Source organism: Talpa occidentalis, unplaced genomic scaffold (genome assembly GCF_014898055.3).
Source record: "Talpa occidentalis isolate TD23 unplaced genomic scaffold, MPIMG_talOcc4v2.1 talOcc4.9, whole genome shotgun sequence".
Classification (NCBI taxonomy): Eukaryota; Metazoa; Chordata; class Mammalia; order Eulipotyphla; family Talpidae; genus Talpa; species Talpa occidentalis.
The window spans coordinates 54,751,783-54,771,898 of NW_023605305.1; the positions used below are offsets into that span (position 1 = coordinate 54,751,783).

At 39.7% G+C, this 20,116-nt stretch overlaps 1 long non-coding RNA gene across 2 annotated transcripts in view; it reads right to left on the minus strand.

The window, feature by feature from the left end:
* Positions 1-19,675, minus strand: part of LOC119236627 (uncharacterized) — a 91,129-nt gene extending 71,454 nt beyond the window's left edge. Inside the window, exons 1-2 of one of the 2 annotated variants that reach the window (XR_005123115.2) lie at positions 19,644-19,675; positions 6,945-7,069 (exon numbers count right to left, since the gene is read on the minus strand). This is a non-coding gene — a long non-coding RNA (uncharacterized LOC119236627). Of the gene's footprint in view, positions 1-6,944; positions 7,070-11,605; positions 11,726-19,643 lie in introns of those variants that run through there. The other variant, XR_008550245.1, reaches the window with a different exon arrangement.
* Positions 19,676-20,116: the final 441 nt, after the last annotated feature.

Sequence of the window (20,116 nt, forward strand, 5' to 3'; positions counted from 1 at the left end):
TATCTCTCTTACTCTCTTTGTTCTTCTATCAGAAAATATCATTAGCCCATTGTGAACATTCACTCAGGCAGAGTCCCAGGCACATAACTAGTGGTAGGAATTGTCAATGAATAAAACACACTTTCTGCCATAAATGAACTTAACAGCTAACCAAGGGTAATGAGACAAAAAGTGAGAGCACCGTAAGTTTAGGGATTTTTGACTGTTTATTGATATATTTCTAGAACCTAAAATAATATCTGGTACATACTAAGACTATGGATAAGTGATTGAATGGGTGAAGGAAGAAATTAATGAAGTATGGAGGCTGGCAGTACATTAAAGAGGCAGTATTGAACTGTTCACTACTACTACATCTTTATAATGGCAGTCTGCTGGGAAGGCTGGCCTTCTTATGTCTACCTGAAACCATGGTCTGCTCAATTGCATCACATCCTAACAGTCAAGATTTTCAGACGCCTGCCCTGCTTGCTCAGCTAACTCAACAATGACTACAATTTCCTGAAGGTACTTACCATGATGAAAAATTATCGATGAAAAATAATCAGAAAAAATATGATAACTAAACATCAACTTGAAGCAAAAGGTGTATGTCAAAATGGTTGTAATCACATCTTTCCTATGCCTGAGTCATACTCCAAAGCTACAGTAGCAAAGAATTAGGATCTTTCTTCACCTCTGCCCAAGGGTCTCTGAGCTCCATTTTAAGGCAAAATGGCTCTCAGGTTTTTCTGCATTCCCACCATTAGGATTGCCCTGCCTGATGGGGCACACGCAGTTGTTACATTGTTGCAAGCTGTCTTGTTTACTTCTGTGGGCCATGGGAGGAGTACTGAGATAGTCACCAAGAGAAGCAGAGGCAGGAGAAGAGGCAGGAGAAGAGACAGGAGAGATAAGGGGGGAAAGAAGCCAGAGAAGCCCAGAGTGAAGACTTGCCAGGTACCTGTTTGCCACACTACATGTAAAGCTCAATAACAGCCTGAGAAAGCCACCAAGGGCTCCAGTACTCTCCTTTACCTGTCTGCTGGATAATAGAAAACCTGTTCTGTGCCTTCCTGCCACTACAATTGGCATAGTCGGCAGGATTTTCTGAAGCAGATGGGTATGGAGACCTCCGAAGACGTCAGGAGGGACTGAAGAGTAGCAGACTGTGTTTGCCTGTGACAATGCTGGATGTGCCATGGCAGCAAAGGAGATAACCAAGGTCCAGGAGCTGCAGGAAGAGCTACAGATGCTGCAGGAGCACAGGAGGTGGACAAGGTCCAGGAGCTGCAGGATGAGACCTCAAGTGGAAGAGGAGATAGCCTGCGAGGACCAGCCCATGACCCCTGCAGCAGCAGAATCGTCGGGGAAGAAAGGACCATGATTCGGAGCTCACCCAGTGCTGATGAAGGAAAAGACTGATGGACTTGGACTTACAATCCCACCAGAAGGTGGAGGAACTTTGGCAGGGAAATGTTATGTTTTGGGGACCCTGGGGGAGGAAGTGATGTTTGTAAAACCCAGGAGATTGGAGGAAAAGAAAACAATTTAGAAAGGCAAAAGCTGGTGCTGAGATTGGGAAGCTCTGAATGGCTGTTAAGCAGCCTAAGTATGCTAAGGAAGGCCAGTGAGTCTCTTAAAATCATGATGAGCTGAGGAACCTGTCCTTGGGGGAACGGGTGGGGAACATGGCTTGTGCTGAAGCCCACAGATGAAGAGGGGACCCAACCAAAAAAGGCTGCACGTGGAGCTTGTATCCACGGATCCCTGACCCATGTGATTGTGCAGTGGGTTGGTCTGAGTGCAGGGGTCTGCATGTCGCATTGGTGGCTATGAAAGCTGAGTATTGGAGCGACTGCAGACAGAAAACCCTGAGAATTGGGCAATTACCCCCAAACAGTACAGAATCGCCAGTCCAAGAGTGAGTGCATCCTGGGGGTGGGTGCGGTGGGAAAGTTGTGGCCGAGACCATAGCCAGAGAAGACCAGGCTCCTGGTGTGTGATGGCAGATGCCTGAATGGTCCCTTCCCTCACATGAGCAGTGCCTTCAGCAACAGAAGTGGTGGATCATCTGCTGGTGCCAATAATCACCCTTTGCCACTAGGTTGGTGCCCTGCCTGGAAATTATTTATGTTCTATTGTATTGTTTCATTATTCAGTTGCATTTTCTTTTGTGGGCCATGGCTGCAGTGTTTATGTTTGTTAAGGGAAACTTGTATATACTTGTATATAGATTGTATGGCAGAAAACCCTGAGGGGGTGGGTTGTAGGGTAAAATGGTTTTCAGGCTTTTCTGCCCTCCCACCATTAGGATTGCCCTGCCTGATGGAGGTACCTGCAGGTGTTACATTGTTGCAAGCTGTCTTATTTATATCTGTGGGCCATGGGAGGAGTATTGAGAGTCACAGAGAGAAGCAGAAGCGGGAGAAGAGGCAAGAGAGAGATGGGAAGAAAGAAGCCAGAGAAGCCCAGAGTGAAGACATGCTGGGGGCTTGGAGGTCTGCTGGTCTCCTGGCCCCCCAGCACCCCTGTCTGCCATGTACCTGTTTGCCACACTACATGTAAAGCTCAATAAAAGCCTGAGAAAGCCACCGAGGGTTCCAGGACTCTCCTTTACCCATCTGCTAAATCATAGAAAACCTGCTCTGTGCCTTCCTGCCACTACATCCATTATAGATTTAGCACATTGACTGATGTAGAGATTGCCAAGAAAATATCTGCTATTCTCTGCACCCACCTCACTTATTTTTCCATGGAAAGAAACTACAAGATCTCTAACTAAAGCAATGGGGAAAATAAGAATGTCCATAGCTCGACCTTTTGTTGGTTCTCTTTGGATTTAGTGTGCCCTCAGAATATACATATTCTTATATCCTCCAAGTGGAATGGTTACTGAAGTTGGGCAGGCTCTGCATCTGAAGAGAAAGATTGAAGTTATCTCTATCCCATAAATCTGTATGTTAGCAATCTACTATAAAGTCATATGACTATTACTGAGAGTCACCTTGAAACTCAGATGTAAGCTAAGCTATCCATTGCACTTTTACTGGGAATACGTGTACATTTTGACCCCTAAATGACTAGTATATGTCTCTCTTTTTGTTTAAACTGGGAGAAAGGAGTATGGCTAACTGGCTTCCTTAGTATCCTGATATTGATGGAAAGAAAACTAATTACAAATGATATTTATACTGGGTATTAATTACATATATTAAAGTTTACATAAACTTTGGGGATACATACAGTGTATGTATGTATGTACACTGATAGAAATTGAGGTGCAATGGGATTACATGTGCCCATAATCACATAACTGATCTAAGACAAATTCAAGTCTGTATGATCACAAAATTATACTCATTCCACTATCCTATCATGCCTCCTATTCATCCAATGTTGCTTTTAAAAAAATCACCGAACTTAAAAGGCTGGAGACAGGAAGGGAAGCAGAACACTATATATATTTTACTTAAATTTTTATTTGTAGGCAAAAGGTTTTATGTCAAAGGGTAAGCTTCTCAAGCACAACTGAGCATAAAATGATTGACTAATTTTGATAAAAATTAAAGTACAGTTAATTATACTAGAATAATAGTAATACAGAGTGAAATGCAAACATAGAATTAGAAATCACAAATGTATGTAAAATTTTATGTAAAATTTTGTTACCTTACCTTGGAAAAGATCTTATGTCTTAGAGTATATATTATTTTTATTGTCTTTAGGATTCTCAACATTAAACTAAATCAGAACTTGCTTGATATGGTGATAAAGTGAGATAATATGAAAAACCTAGCCATATTGCATATATACATCTACAAAAATGCAGTACATCTTGATCACACAAATCAACTGGTAGAAATCATCATAAGTGCACATTACAAAATCCCATATAAATGAACAGTATCAGTTAAGAAGCAACCCACTAACTCACTCTAATTTAACTAAGAAAGGTTTGAGAGGGCCTCCCTGATGGTGCAAGGGGTTAAGACGCAACCTATGAAGCATTCTACAGGCTCTGCAGCATGAGTTCAATCCCCCGGGCCAACCAGGGAACAACCCACATGGTGCAACAGACCTCTCTTGACTCTCCCACTGTGCCCCTCAGCAGTGTACTTCTTTAAGTCTGCCTGTTCTGTTCCCCACTCTGTCTCTGGTGAATCCTCTCACCCCCCACACCTCTGGCCTATACCCCAGTTGTTGTATGTGTCGATAAACAAATCTTTAAAAAAAAGAAAAGAAAGGTTTGAGAGGAGTTTAATAGAAAATAAAATAAAAAAATCAAGGATGTTTGAAATAAATACAATTCAGGTAGCCTACACATTTGAGAACTTCCTAGGTGCTGCACATTGTTGGTCATTTTATTTGGTTGAAGTCACTGCAAGTAAGCTGACTGTTCTTCAAATTTCTCCAACCTGTTGACATGAGTGGGTGGAAGACAGTTTCCATTGCGTGATTACAGACACATTCTACACAAAACCTGAGGAAGTCATCTGGAACTTGTAGCCATTTTTGCTGCTGTACAGTTATATGCGGTTCCCTAGCCTTCTCTATTCAAAAAAGGTGAATTTCACTCTTAAGTTCTTAAAGGTGATTATAAGTGCACAAGATTTTACCATCTAATTTTTAAAACAAAAAATACTAGTTACTTGGCATTTGTGTTACCTCTTTATCCTACTCATCTTCTGCAAAAATAAATACGAATATTGTATTATAACAGTTATATCACATCAAATTATCTAAGGAATAACAGATCAAATTTAAATGTTTTCCTTAAAATGCTATCCTTCAGCAATGTTTAATTTAATGGAACTAAATGTATCAGTATTACTCAAATACATCTAATTATATCCATGTTTAATTTTTATGTCTTCACCTATGACAGAATTAGTGAAATCAAATAACATATTACTATATGCAGGCAGTGGTTTAATCATGTATCACAGAATATAATACTTTATATACAATTATAAATGTATATCATATACATCATGTATAAATGCATTATCAAAAGAAAATTGGGTAATTGGTTAACTATTTCTGTGAAACTATTTCAAAACAAAATACTCCAAAAGTTAATTTTTTAAAACAAGTGTTTATTACTGCTCAAATGTCTATGGATTGTCTGGAGATCAACTGATGGAGCAGAGTTTTTATGGTGATTGCTGATCTTAGCAGCTCACTCACGTGTCTGCAAGTTGTCTGGCCGGCTAACTGAATCAAGGCTCACGGGGTAGCTCTGCTCCATACTGCAAGTTATATATTGTGAGAAATGAAGCACATAACTGAAATCCCATAATGACTTGGTGCAGAAAGCAGATAAAAACAACTAACAATCACTCTCCTAGCAACACTCTGTATTTAAAACGTAGACAGAGTAAATATTGACTTCATCAATAGGTTTGTGGAAATCATGACTTTAAGCAAAAGGATGCATTGAAGAAAAAAATCCCTATAATCATGAGAAAAAGACACTTGTGGCTGAAACTGAACAAAACAACATTGTTCAAGGACCAGCTGGCTATATTTTCTGTAGTTTGCAAGTAGACTTGCAAATTGGAACAAAAAGTAATGAGCTCAAATAAAAGAACTTGTCTTAGTGTCTCAATTCAATAACTGGTTAAATTATTTCTGATAGCCAAGAAAACAGAACAAAAGTTAAGAAAGATGAAAGAATCTCTACAGAATGACAACAGAAACATCACCATGGTGGTTTAGAGTCAGTGATAGGGACCAAGCAGTTCAATGATTCTAGGTCTGATTCTCACCTCTGCCACTTACCAGCAACTTGATCTTGGGTTTATTTTACCCTGATCTAGGACTCAGAGTAATAAGATAAGGTAATTGTAAGGATAAATGCAGGTAAAATGTGCAATGTTTTGCACGGGGTTCGGTACATAAGTGTTCAATAAATATTACTTGTGTTTATTTACCATATTGCCTAAATCTTGGGGAAAAACTGGCAGAAGTACAGTTAAAGAAGAATAATAGCCAACATCAATTGAAGCCTTTTAGATGCCAGATGCTATGCTCAGCGCTTTATGAGGATTATCTCAGCAAATCTTCAAAATAACCTCATGGGAACACTATGGATTGAATTTTACAGATGTGTCTTAGAGAGCTTTACTGGCTTGCCTACCAACTGATAATCACACACCAGGCATCAAATTCACAACTCTCTGCCTCATGAGTCCTTGTTCTGAGTCAACATGATATATTGTTCCCATTAACCTCCAAATATGGAGTGATATAGGTAAATGAAAGGGATTTGATTTAGTTGGCAACTATTTTCAGGTAGGGTGTGTATTTGTTAATTTATTAATTCACCCCAAATTTTATGTTTTATTTTTAACATATTGTTAGACATCAAAATACAAAGATGTCTAGGACTTAATATCTTCCCTTGAGATTCTCATATTTTAGGGAATTTCAAAACAATTAATGTTGGCATAAAATTTCGGAAGAAGTTTCATAGGCAAAATGATACTTAACACATGACAGGATTTTCCACCTAGAGGCAGGTTAGTATTTAGAACAAACCACATCTGAAATGATCATCTATAAGCCCAAGAGAAAGACACCGCAGCAAGTTAGCTATCTAATCTGGCCAATGCAGAGCTATAAGCAGATAACTTGGATCCTAGTTACCAGTTATGCTCTAACCACCACATCACAATGAATGGTACTTGGTGATAGATATAAAACCTTTGGGTACTACTGTTTACAATGAGATGGCCACTCTAAAAACCAGTAATAGGATCTGAATTGGGACTTAATAGAGCAAGATTGAAATTTCAAATCTCTGTGCACACCTGGGATAAAATATGGGGTAAACACAATCAGTGTTCATCAACATCCAATTCTTCTTACCCTCTGTATACAAAGAATACACTTCTGAGCCTCAAAGGGATTAGAACCATGTGACTCTACAGTCAATGAAAAGGAGCAGAAAACACACATACCTCTCACTTCCAAGCTGAACCCATGAGAATTCTCCAGGCTGTCTCCTTCTGTTTAGTGGTGGCCTAGGAGGTTACGTGTTCCTAACATTGCAGTCACAATTTAGTGAAGCTTTTGTCAGCTCAGGCTGAAGGAACAAAAAATAAAACTTTGTTATATAGAACCTCTAGAATTTTGGATTATTTGTTCCCTCAGCATAACCTGATCAGTTCTGACTAATAAATATAAACCCCTCAAGACACACATTATTCAATAATAGATATTCAGGACATAAATTGGTGGGAAAAGTATACTTCCTATGGGAGAACAGATAGGAGAGTAGTCATATTAAGGAATACCCAGATCTCAATGAAGGCTTGAGAAAACAAATCCTTTCAGACAAGCTTTCAATATGGCAGGTTTTTCAAAATAATAATTTACATACATAATTTTATTCAGTAAGTACTGATTAATTTCATTAGTACACTATAGAATACTGTACTATTTATATTAATAATATTTATAATAACTTCTGATTTATTTATGAGTTCTTATCATGAACCAAAAATCTAGTACTGAGGCTGTAACAGTGAACCAGATAAGGTCTCCATTCTCAAGTTGCTTAAAATTTAGATTGAAGGGCCTCCCAGGTGGTAGGTTGAGCACCACTCTGTGAAGCTGTCTGCAGCCTCTGCAGCGTGGGTTCAATTCCAGGCCAGCCAGGGAGATACCCACATGGTGTGGCAAGACCTCTCCTGCCACGCCCGCTGCTCCCCTCAGCAGTGTCTTCGGTCCGTCTGCCTCCTCTGCTCCCCGCTGTGTCTCTGGTGAATTCTCTCACCCTCCTGTGCCTCTGACCTGTACCCCAGTTCTTGTATAAATAAATACATCTTTAAAAAAAATTAGATTGGAAAGCAACCAAATATATAAGAAATTGTGATTCTTTGTGATAAATGCAGTATTAGAGAAAGCATGGGATTATATAAGAAAAGCACCTTTTCAGACTGAGTGGCTAAAGGAAGCTGAACTCAAAAGATGAGCAGACATAGTAACAATAATGACATGATTCATATTTGCATTTAAGTAAGAAATGACATTTCTATCTCATATGCTATGGGTCAGTCATCATATTATACACTTCACATATGAAATAATCTTCGTAACATTTGAGGGAGATAAATTTATTACCCCTAGCTAATTAAATGATATTTTACAGAAAAAGTGAAGGGAAATAGAGATTTCTAACTGATGGAATAAAATAAGCAAAGACACAGAGGTGTGAAATATTCCTAGTTCAGCATGACCAAAGTATAATCATAGTGTGGTAGTGGGGGCTATGAACTTTCAGTCCCTTTGCTGGGAGAGCTCTTTTCCCAGGTATCCCCATGGTCAGTGCCCTTACCTGGTTCAGATCTTTGTTCAAAGATGTTCTTCATGTGAAAGCCTTCCCTGACCACCCTGGTAAACTGAACACTATCTTTACCTCATTCCCTTTCCTGCTTTATTTTTCTCCACAATCTTATACTAGTTTAAAAAAATCATATAGTTTTTGTATTCATCTTGCTTTTCATCTGTCTTTTATCACTAGAATACAAGCTCCATGAGAGTAGGGGTTTCTGTCTAGTGTTATATCCCCAATGCCTAAAAAGAGCCTGAAACAAGCTATTCATTAAATAACATTTAATGGTGCTCTTAATTTTATCCTCATTTTTATAAATCTGGAATTAAGGCCAACTTCAGTAACTTTCAGATTCATAGTAAGTAGCAAATCTGAAATTTAAACTTATGCAGTCTGTGTTGGTGTCTATGGTTTGAATGACTGTATTGGACCCCTACTACTGAAGCATCATTTAATGAGGGAGATAGAAAATATATAGAGTGGGCCTCCCTGGTGGTGCAAGGGGTTAAAATGCAACCTATGGAGCAATCCGCAGCCATTGCAGCACAAGTTCGATCCCCCGGCCGGCCTGGGAGCAACCCACATGGTGCAGCAGACCTCTCCTGACTGGCCCACTGCTCCCCTCAGCAGTGTGTTTCAGTCAGTTTGCCTGTTCTGCTCCCACTCTGTCTGGTGAATTCTCTCACCCCCACACTTCTGGCATGCACCCCAGTTCTTGTATGCATAAATCTTAAAAAAGAAAAGAAAATATAGAGAGGGAGAATATGAGGTCAAGTGGAGATACATTTTCTTTAAAAAAAAAAAAAGGAAGGAAATGACAAGAGTAGGTATTGGTCAATCATACAATTTCACTGAGCTGGCCTAACGGCCAGCTCTAACATAGCTACAAGAATAAATCACACTTGAGAACATAAAAGGATAGTGCTGCACTTATCCTATAGAGGGTGTTCATCTCAATACTTTTCTTCCTCTGTCTCCATTTTAAGTTCACACACAAGATCCAGCAGCAGAAACTGGATCTCATACTCCTATAATTTATTTTTTCCCACTATACAAGGCTGACTTTGACCTGACCCACAGCTCACAGAAAACTAGGTTCAGCATTTTAGGTGCTTTATAAGAGAAAGAAAAGGCTGCTGCCCATAGGATGGGATGGGGAATAATAACAATTCCACTTTGACTATGGTAACTGGGCTAATGTGTAATATGGCTACAAAAAGGAGCAAGATAGAGTTCTGACTAAAGATGCATATGATGATGAGAGTGAATGCTCTGACAGGACATACTCTATACCAAACACTGATCTAAGTCTTTACATATATTACCTCCTTGCATTTCTACAACTCTGTAAGGAAAGCCCTATTATTATCGCTTTTTTTTTTAATTGAAGAAAACCTTTTTTTTTTTAAGATTTATTTATTTATGGATATACAAGCACTGGGTGCACTTAGAAGCGCGGGAGGGAGCCAGAGCAGGGTGCAGAACAGGTAGTCTGACGAAGTACACTGCTGAGGGGAGCAGCAGGCGGCAGGAGAGGTCTGCGCACCAGGTGAGACCCTCACCTGGCGGCCGGGGATCAAACCAGTACTGCAGAGGCTGCGGGCAGCTTCCCAACCCAGCCGCTGAGCCACCAGGGAGGCCCTATTATCACTTTTTCAGTTGAGAATATTGAGGTAATCAACAAGAAAAACCTGGCAGCTAAGCTTCATTTCTAATTGCCAGGAAAAGTCTAGAGACCACAATGGTTAAACTCTTGCGGATCTAGCAATTTCCATCCTGACATCTTTGCTTGATTGATTTAAAGTTGGGCTTTGAAGCATACAGAATATAAAACAGAACACACACACACACACACACACACACACACACACACTCTGAGTTCCAGTCCATGCTGAATCAATCCAATGCCTGGACAGGATATTACTGCCAATATACTTATGTGAGGATAGCAGCAAGGGACAGAAATTTTCCTCAAAGACCCCCCCCACTCCCGCCATACATACACTCTCCCTATTTCTGCACACAATCCATTAATATGTGGCCTGCTCTCAGATCCACCTGAAAGCACAAAAATACATGAATTTATTTGTTGGTAAAGCATGTGGATGTTGAAGCTCTCTGACATTCAGGCAGTTAACCCTCCTGTTAAAAGCCCTCCTCACTACAACAGCCTGAGGCACAGTTGAAGAAAATGTCAATGATATCCAGAAAGCTCAAGTGAATAAATGGGCTTCTCTCCAAGGCACCAGGAAAGAGCAAACTGAGCTTAGTGAAAACACAGTGGTTATTCTGCAGTTTTGCCATACCCATTGCAGGGACATTCACATCACCATATTTAAGGGAGGGAGATCCTTAGGTAGTCATCTTTCTGCCCTGTTAAATATTAACAAGAAGAGAGTCTCAAAATGAGGCAACAGGGAGAAAAATGTACAAATAGATTTTGGTTTTCACTTTAACAGATTATTATTCAGGTTTAGGACTTTGGGATACCCCTCCCCTTCTTTTTCTCTTGACTGCACACATACACTCTTTCTCTACAAACAACAGGCACCAGAAAAATGTACAAGGAAACCTTCTTCAAATAATCACCCAGTGATGCAAATATTACTGCTAGGTAGAAATGATTAACTAAAAAAAAAAAAAAGATCAAATAAAATTTTAATAGTTTCTATATATGAATATGCTTTAAAATTCATGTCTTCACTGGAGAGTTAGCTGGCTAGAACTCCTTGGTGCAGGGTTCAGTTTAAAATCTCCTAATGAGATGCAAAGTTGGTGATCATGTTGGTCTCTTCCACCAGGTTCATCTTAAGAAAACAGATTCTATGAATCTTGTCTTGAAATACTCATGATCTATAAGAGCAGTTATGAGAGGCACAGATATCTATAAGAAGTTGCAATTCAGCAACTCTATTGCTTTAAAAATTTGAAAAGCAGATTTACCATAAAATATATTTTTCACTGCACACAGGAAGGTGTTACATTCATTGTATTTATTGTTCTTCTGAGAATAGGAAAAATCTAATATATAATCAAAAATAATATCAAAATATAATATGAAAACATAGAGGTGGCTAAAATAAATGCATGTGTCAAGTGTCACTTAAACATATGATAAGGGTATCCTTAAGCAGGTCCACAACCTGGTCTGAGAGGCAATCCCCTTAGCTTACATTAGTGCTAATGCAATTCAAAAGATCACACCAATAGTTTTAAAAGCAATACTTAACAAGTTCAACTACTTTCTTTTAAAGAAAATCAGATAAGCTAAAAATATAATTGTACCTTTGAGATGATTTTACAGCTTTTGAAGAGTATTGGCTATTTTGGATGGTGACAGGCAGCTGACATAGTAATGCAAAGCAGGTTTCAGTTCATTTTTCTGATGTTTCTACCTTTTGGAAGATAAGCTGCCAAGAACAATTCAAGGTGCTTTAATAGAAAACCTTTTGCACTCATGCTATCTTTAGGCTATTTCAGTACCTGGAGCAGCTTAGGCAAAGTCGATGTCAGTCCATAGATTTGCACTCAGTAAGAACGAATATACAACATTCTTAGAACAAGGTATCAAACCCTAAGACTTATTTTGCTATTTTGCTGAAAGATAACTTTTTTCATCAACACTAAAATGTGATGAGAAATAGAAGGGACCATCTTATTTCCTATTCTTTCTGCATGCATCTTGGCACATGAGTCAGACAGGCTGGTTCTGAAGTTTGTTTCTGTCACTTAAAAGTCAGTGAGCTTGGACAAGTTCTTTAACCTATTTTGGTCTATACCTAATAGTAACTAAGTTCTCGAGTTTTTGTAAGAATTAAATAGGAAGCTATTTGTAAAACACTTAAAACAGCACATAACATATGGTAAGTGCTTAATACATGTCACTTAATATTATAATTATTATCTACACAGACTAAATATGTTCGCCTGTAAACTCTCATACTTTCACAAAGCTTTAAATATCAGCAATATTCCACAGTAATAATAAATCTCTATTTCTAGTGCCAGAATATTTCTTAGGCTCTTGATCTGCTCTGTGATTTGACTGCCGCCATGCACTTACTTCCCTTGTCAAATGTGCACTTCTTTCTGATTCTAAACCTAGTTATTGGCATCATCATTCTCTAATTGCCTAAATAAAAGTCTTCCAAACCAGTCATTATTTATTAAGTACTCACTATGTGCTAGACTTAGTTAATCAGTGCTGAACAAAACAGATTTGATCTGACTTTACAGCTCTGTTGGGAAAACAAACATTGGACCAATATCAAAGAGCAAGTATGACTTGGTAAACTACTATGTGGGACCCAGTTATAACAACAGTTCTAGAAAGAGAATCCATTAAAGAGCAGGATTCCTATTACATTGTTCTTTTCCCTTATTGCTATGGAGGACCAATCTGGTATGACTTAATAAAACTTATTCTGTGCCATCCTACAAGGTAAGGAGGCCAGGTTGCATTCATAGAAACTTGGGGAGGCAAGTAATATTAAACATTCAGGGAAGACTGAGATTTCTGAGTAATGGCATAGTGTTACAGTAGCAACATATCTGTTCCTGTCTCTTTGTCCTCCTAAAATCACCAACTTATAAGGTTAGCATTTTTTAACTTCTTCAGGGGAAAATCAGGTACTTCTCTCTATTACCTGTTTCCAATTTGAAGTGACTCCCTAAGAATGTCACACTAGTGGTAATTACCTGTACTTGCATTCAGACGTTCCATTTCCCAAGATTTTAGATTTCCTATAAACAAAGACCCCTTCACTAGTACCTTCAACAAGTATGGATGAAAATATTCTTATTTTACAACAAACATCTGGTCAACATAAATAACAGACCAGACACAGGAATAAGACCAGAGGCCAAGATACCAGTAGGAAAAGTGAGTTGATATTTCTAATAGGTATCAAGAAATTAGGAGGCAGGCACCAGAGTAATGGAAATTAGAATGGAGGAGGGGAAAGTTGTACTGGAGAGATGGTAGTGGTAAATACTGTAAGATGTGGTGGCTAGTCAAATGTTATGGCAAGAGAGAGGGAGGATTAGTTTCTAAGATAATCTGGTTTGGACAAATTAAGCCAAAAATAATGCCATTTACCAACATGAAGAATATAGGCTAAAGGATGAATTTAGGGGCTCCCAGCAAACATGTGATCTGAGTTTCTAAACTTCTCAGAGTTTTCTCAATGACAACATTCATATATGTAGGACAGAGGAGGAAAAAACTTCCTCCAATCTTCAAGGTTCTTTTGAGTGATCTAAGAAATCAACATAAGACAGACTAGCAGGAGAAATACTAATTTAATTTCACACATACAGGAAACCCACATAACATGAAGGTTCCATGATAGTCCGTGAAAACAAATGTATATTCCAGCCTGAGACAAGGAACGAGACAGAAACCTTGTGACTTCCAAAGTAAAGAGGGTAATTCACAGGATTTTAAAAAGAGCAGATGTTCAATAATTACACAGTTTGCCTGCATACAGATAGGTCATAAAATTTATTTCTGGTAATAACTCTCATTTTTAGCAAGGTCCCCTATCTAAATTTTTCTAGGTAGTTAAGAGAGAAACAAAATTTTCTCTGCATCCTGCAGGGTCTCAACTGCTTCAAAATAATGCACATGTCACACCTTGGAGAGGGTTATTCTAAAACTCTTTGTCACCATACTGTCTATTATGGGCTCAACTATATACCCCAAAAATTCTTATGTTGATTCTCTTAGACCCAGTACCAAAGACTGTAACTAAATTTAGAGATAGGGTGTTTTGTTTTGTGTGTGTGTAGAAGAACTGGTGTGTAGGCCAAAAGTACAAGGAGTAAGCAGATTTACCATGGACAGAGAGGGGAGCAGAACAGGGGGATTTACTGAAATACACTGCTCTAAGGGGAGTAGTGAGCAAGACAAGAGAGGTGTTATATTTGGATTAGCTCCCTGGCCAGGGATCGAACTCAGGCCGTAGCAGTGATAGCACTGAGACTTAACCCCTAGGCCACAAGGGAGGCCCTAGATTGAGTCGTTAAAGAAGACTCTATGATGAAGTCAAAATTGAGAATTTAGGGTGAATCCTAATCTAATCTGATGGGTGTTCTTATAAGAAATGTAAATTTGGATGTACAAAGAGACATCATGGATGTGTACATACAGAGGAAATGCCATGTGAACACACAAGGCAAAGGCAGTCATCTGCAAGTCAAAGAGCGAGGCTTCAGAAGAAATCAAACCTGTTGACACCTTGATCTTCAACTCTCACCCTCTAGAGCTGTAAGAAAATAAACTTCTGTTGTTGAAACCATCCAGTCTGTGCTATTTTGTGATGACAAATGTGTGTAGAAGAGCAAACTAATGCATCCTCCACATCAATGCTTCTCAAGCTCCTACGTGCACAGGAATCAAACCTTGTTCTGATTTGGAAGGCTGTGAGTGAGACCTGAATTCTGTATTTGTTTCAATTCCCATATAATACTTATGCTCATAGTAGCAAGACTAAATATTTTTCAAACTGCAGTCCAGAAAACTCCTTATAACCAAATCACCTGGGTCCAATATTAAGCGGGAATATTTATGAACCCAGGCTTTTTGAATTAAAACACTATATCAAGAGTTGCATTGTAGAGATACACATTTTCAACAAACTCAATAATCAAGTTCATGCACACCTACATTTGAGACTTTCTCCCCAAGATCATCTTTTAGCGCCACAGGAAAATTCTATCACTTATTCATCTGCCACCTGGCCATCTTTCCCCAGAAATCTCTAACATGCTTTTGAAGGCACTGGCCACATCAGTGACACCAACCTAGCGCCTCTCCCAGAGAGACACTGCCTCTAATATGTGGGAAGAAACCTTCACAGGAACTGACACTCAGGATATAAGTTAAAAGCAGCTCACATACCAAAAGTAATTTGGAGAGAACCTCCCAGGCTTTTAAGCAGCTGCTTTTGCATATGAAAGGTGAAAGTTGAGGCAATAAAACCCAGAGGGGGGGAAATGTAATAATACTTCCAAGTTTCTTCTACTGACAGCAATTTCTTTCATTAGCTGAGGATTTGCAATTCCTGGAGGCTTGAAATCAAGGTTGTCACCTCTGGGCACTAAGGCAATTCTGGACACAATTGTGAGAAGGAACAATTTGCCTGTCATCTGGATCCCCTTGCTTTGCTCTTTTATATTTCTCTTAACCTACCCATCAACTATCCACTGTTCCTTGTGAAAGTCTGCCTCTCCACTCCAAGTTCTCCTTCCAGCCAGTCAGAGGTTGCTGGTATACACAAATGCTCAAGCAGATTGACCCCTGACAAGAGATGGTGCAAGATCTAGTGTGGAAAGGCCAGTCTTGCTATCGGGAGATCAGCATTAGATTACTTGCCGTTTTACTCTTCAGGCCTTTTGGTTTCCCTGGCAAGTGTATGAATCTCTGGCTCTCAATGTCCTCACATGCAAAATAAAACTGAGCTAGGTTGTCTCTAAGGTCCCCTATAGGGTAAATGAAGATTGTCAGGCTCTTACATCATTGGCATCTGTGGCCTTAAATGCAGAAGGTGCTTGGGAGCTTGGGCATGGGGCATGCGTGCCTGGCTGTGGACACCTGGAGTATGGTGTGGGCATGAGAAAGTGTGCACACTTGAGCCAAAAGGCTGAGGCAGTAAGGATGGAGGCACTCAGAGACAAGAAGGGCTAAAAGGAGCAGTTATAAGAGGACAAGTGAGGGCTCTGAGAGGAAGAGACCACAAGAGAATGTCAGAGAGCGCCCAAACAGGAAAAATAAAGATATGATAGGGGCCAGGAGGCTTGCCAGCCTCCTGATCCAGCCCCCCTGCCTTGCCATCCTGCAAGCTTGCCCCACAACAAATGATGTAGAAACAGCATTTAAAGCCTGAAAAAGCCAATGAGGGCTCCAGGACTCTCGTTTATCCATCTGCCCAAATTGACAGAGAACCTGCTCTGTGCTTGCTGGCACGACATCCCCTGTCAATAAAAGACTTTCATTTTACGAATGAATAAAAAGCTTTGAATCTATTGCTGAATTAATTTTTCACCAGCTTCCTCTGCAAATCTGAAAAATTTAACCGTGTTTCAATTTCTCATCAGTGAGAGTGGGCTAACAATATATTAGCAGATTGTCCTACCTTTACCCTACCAATTTCTTTGCCTTGCCTGATTCCAAAGTCAACATTAGTCTATTCGTGGCTCAGGACATTACTTGCCCCCTTCCCCCATCCAACTTAACTTCTGGGTTAAGGAATGGGGACCACAAATGCATTTCCCTTGCAATGTAATAGGACCTTTTATTTTTTAAAACATTTATTGTATTTATTCACATAAAAGCTGGTGTGTAGGCCAGAGGCGTTTGTGGGGGGGGGGGATTCACCAGAGACAGAGTGGGAAGCAGAACAGGGATCTATGGAAATATACTGCTGAGGGGAGCGGGCGAGACAAAAGAGGTCTGCTGCACCATGTGGGTTGGCTTTGTGGTTGGGGATGGAATTCATGCTGCAGTGGCTGCCCATAGCTTCATAGTGCTGAGACTTAACCCCTTGCGCCACTAGAGAGACCTGTAATAGGACCTTTTAAATCCAAATGAGGGCCTCCCCTGGTGGAGCAGCGGTTGAGCGCTGGGCTACGAAGCTGCCCACAGCCTCTGCAGCGCTGGTTCTAATCCCCGGCCTCCGGTGAGGGTCCGACATGGCACGACAAACCTCTCCTGCTGTGCCCACTGCTCCCCTCAGCAGTGTATTTCGTCAGCCTGCCTGTTCTGTTCCCCACTCTGGCTCTGGTGAATTCTCTCACCCTCCCGTGCTTCTGACTGTACCCAGTGCTTGTATATATAAATAAATAAATAAATCTTAAAAAAAAAAAAAAGTAAATCCAAATGAAAGAGGGTAGAGCTGTGGAGTGCAAATTTCTTGTACCAATATTATTAGGAAGTGGGTTTTGCTGATAACATAATCAAAATCTCTCCAGCTAGGACATCAGTTACTATAACCCTAATTCATGGAAAATAATTAGCAGTCAAGGGCTTCTATACCACTCAGTCACATTGTATATTCCAGCTTAGTTATTAAGAGTTCAAACTTGGTTCAAACTCAGAATCTTTTACATACTTGGGTAATTTACTCAACTACTCTTTTTTTTTTTTTTTAATTGAGGTTACATTAGCTTACGTTATTGTTGGCATTAAGTACAGGAGTCATTCCTCTTTCAGGTACATTATCATATCTGACTATATCACCCTAGTCCATGATGATAGTCCACTGTACAAATAAAATATCTACAAAGAACTCAAGTAAACAAGTAAACAAAAAGCAAACAAATAGCCCAATCAAAAAATGGACAGAAGAGCTAAATAGGCACTTCTCCAAAGAAAACATACAGATGGCAAGCAGGCACATGAAAAATGCTCATCATCATTTATTATCAGGGAAATACAAATCAAGACTACAATGAGCTACCACCTCACACCTGTGAGCACTGCCCATATTGAAAAGACCAGAAACAAGTGTTGGCAAGGATGTGGAGAAAAGGCAACCCTCCTACATTGCCAGTGGGAATGTAGACTCATTAAACCAGTATGAGGGGTATCTAACAACTTTGAATCTCAGTTCCCTCTTTTGTTAAATGTAATAATCCTCCCTTAGATGCATCAAGAAAACTATATGAAATTATATGTATAAACCACCAGCAGTATAAGGAGAAAATGTTAAGTGTTAGTTAAATAAAAGGAAGACATTATTTTACTTATCACATCCAGAACGAAGACCAGGCTAGTTTCACTCTTCCAAAATGTTTTCTCTCTAGGATTGAGCTGACCTAAGTATAATAACTCTTTCTAGCAAGGAGGCATCTTGACACTTATCTGAAATTGCAAGCTCTGCCAATGAAAGGTAGACCTAAAACCCTGATGTGTACATTCTGCAGTCGGTTTGTGTATCTTTAACAGGGGAAGCAGTATGTTTCCTTTAATGAGCTCTTCCATAGTGTGGGGACACAGGGGGACCATTAGAATTTTCCTCTGCAAAGTGAACAAGGCTCATGGTTCCATAGTAACCACAGCTGAATAATTCAAACTGAGGAGCTTACAAAATGGTAATTTACCTAAGAATATTTTTATAGCCCCTTATGTTATAATCCTAATGAAAGGGTTTCTCATCAAGGCTGTTATTATTCCAGGAAAAAACACACAATCATTTATGCACAAACACACACACACACACACACACACACACACACACACACCTTTTTTTTTGGCATTTTCTCAACAGAGTGCCACAAAAAAGAGAGAAGAGAAATTAATAAGGAAATGAGGACTCCATTCTATGATGTTACCTTCCCTTCAAATACTTGAAAGGGAGCTTCATTTTGAATTATAACACATCTGGGACATAACTAGAGAGAGAGGAACAAGTGTAATCAGCAGAATCACTGATTACACTTGTAATGACTGTCAGAAATGTGCCTACGGGCAAAAATGGATTCACATTAGCACAAAACACACAGCCACTTTCCACTTGCTCTCAGCTAGCACTCAAAGGTGTATCATGAAGCTCATGCACCAGAAACACCTGGAAAGACTTTCTAAATTACAGATTTGGTGACTCCACACCTAGAATTTCTCATTCTGTATATTTGAGATAAAACCTAGGAAGCAGTATTTAAAAGTGTCTCTTGGATGATGTGTAATAAGATTTGTCAGACATTGTTTCTCTACTTGTGTTAAGTATTAGCCTACCTGAATTAGGAATAACTTAAGGAAAAATTCACTTTAAATCTATGGTGTATGCTATTAAAACATCCAGCTGATATTAGGATGGTAAACTGGTACATAAAATGAAAAGATCCTCCCAAATTCAATTCTTAAAATTTCAACTAACCAGAAACACATCATCCATATCACTGGGGGTTCTGCAGCCATCCCTGACCAGGCAGGTTGATCATCAGTTCAGGCAACTTGAAAGAGCACCCTGGAGCCCTGGGCATCATCCCCACAGGTTAGGGGAAACAAGTCAGCAGGGAGTCAGAAACTTGGACCCCCTGAGAATCCCTACATGCTCTTTTCACTCTCTTAGACATTCTCTGACGCTCGCTCTCCACTGCACTCTGCTGCACTATCATCCGCCACCTCCCGTCCTCTGCTGCCTGGCTCATCCTCTGCGTCGCTGCCCCTACATGCGCAGACTCTTCAGCTCAGGTGCGCCCACTTTATGCACCCACACACCACACTCCAAGTGCTGCCATGAGGCATGCATGTAAGACCACGCCTATCGATCATTGATGCTAATGGTGGGAGGGCAGAAAAAACGTGGTAATTTCCACTTACCTTACACTGGGTAAACCAAAACATAATCCTTAAAAAAAGAAAAAAAGAAAAAGAAAAGAAAACATAATATTAACAATAAGATATATGAAAGTTCCATTCAAGAAATCAAATTCTGATGTATGTTCCAGGGTTTGTGTCTCATTCACTTTCAACTCTTAGCATACTGGATTATCAGTTTATTAGCCTGTTGACCCTAGGCCATTACAGGATTTTGAATCTTCAAAGCAGTGTTAGGTTATATTCAGTCATTGTGCTAATTGTTAGCCTGAAACATTAACACTCCTCTTTATGCCAAAACCCTTGGACTTTAATCCTTCCTTAGTGCGCAGCACCACAAATGAATCTCCTATACTTATTTTCCAGGGGGCATTTAAAACAAAAAAAAAAATGTGCAACAACAGATTAATTGGAGCACCAGTAGAAAATAGGGCTGTGGCCCTCCCTGGTAGACTAGGGGTTAACTCTCAGCACCA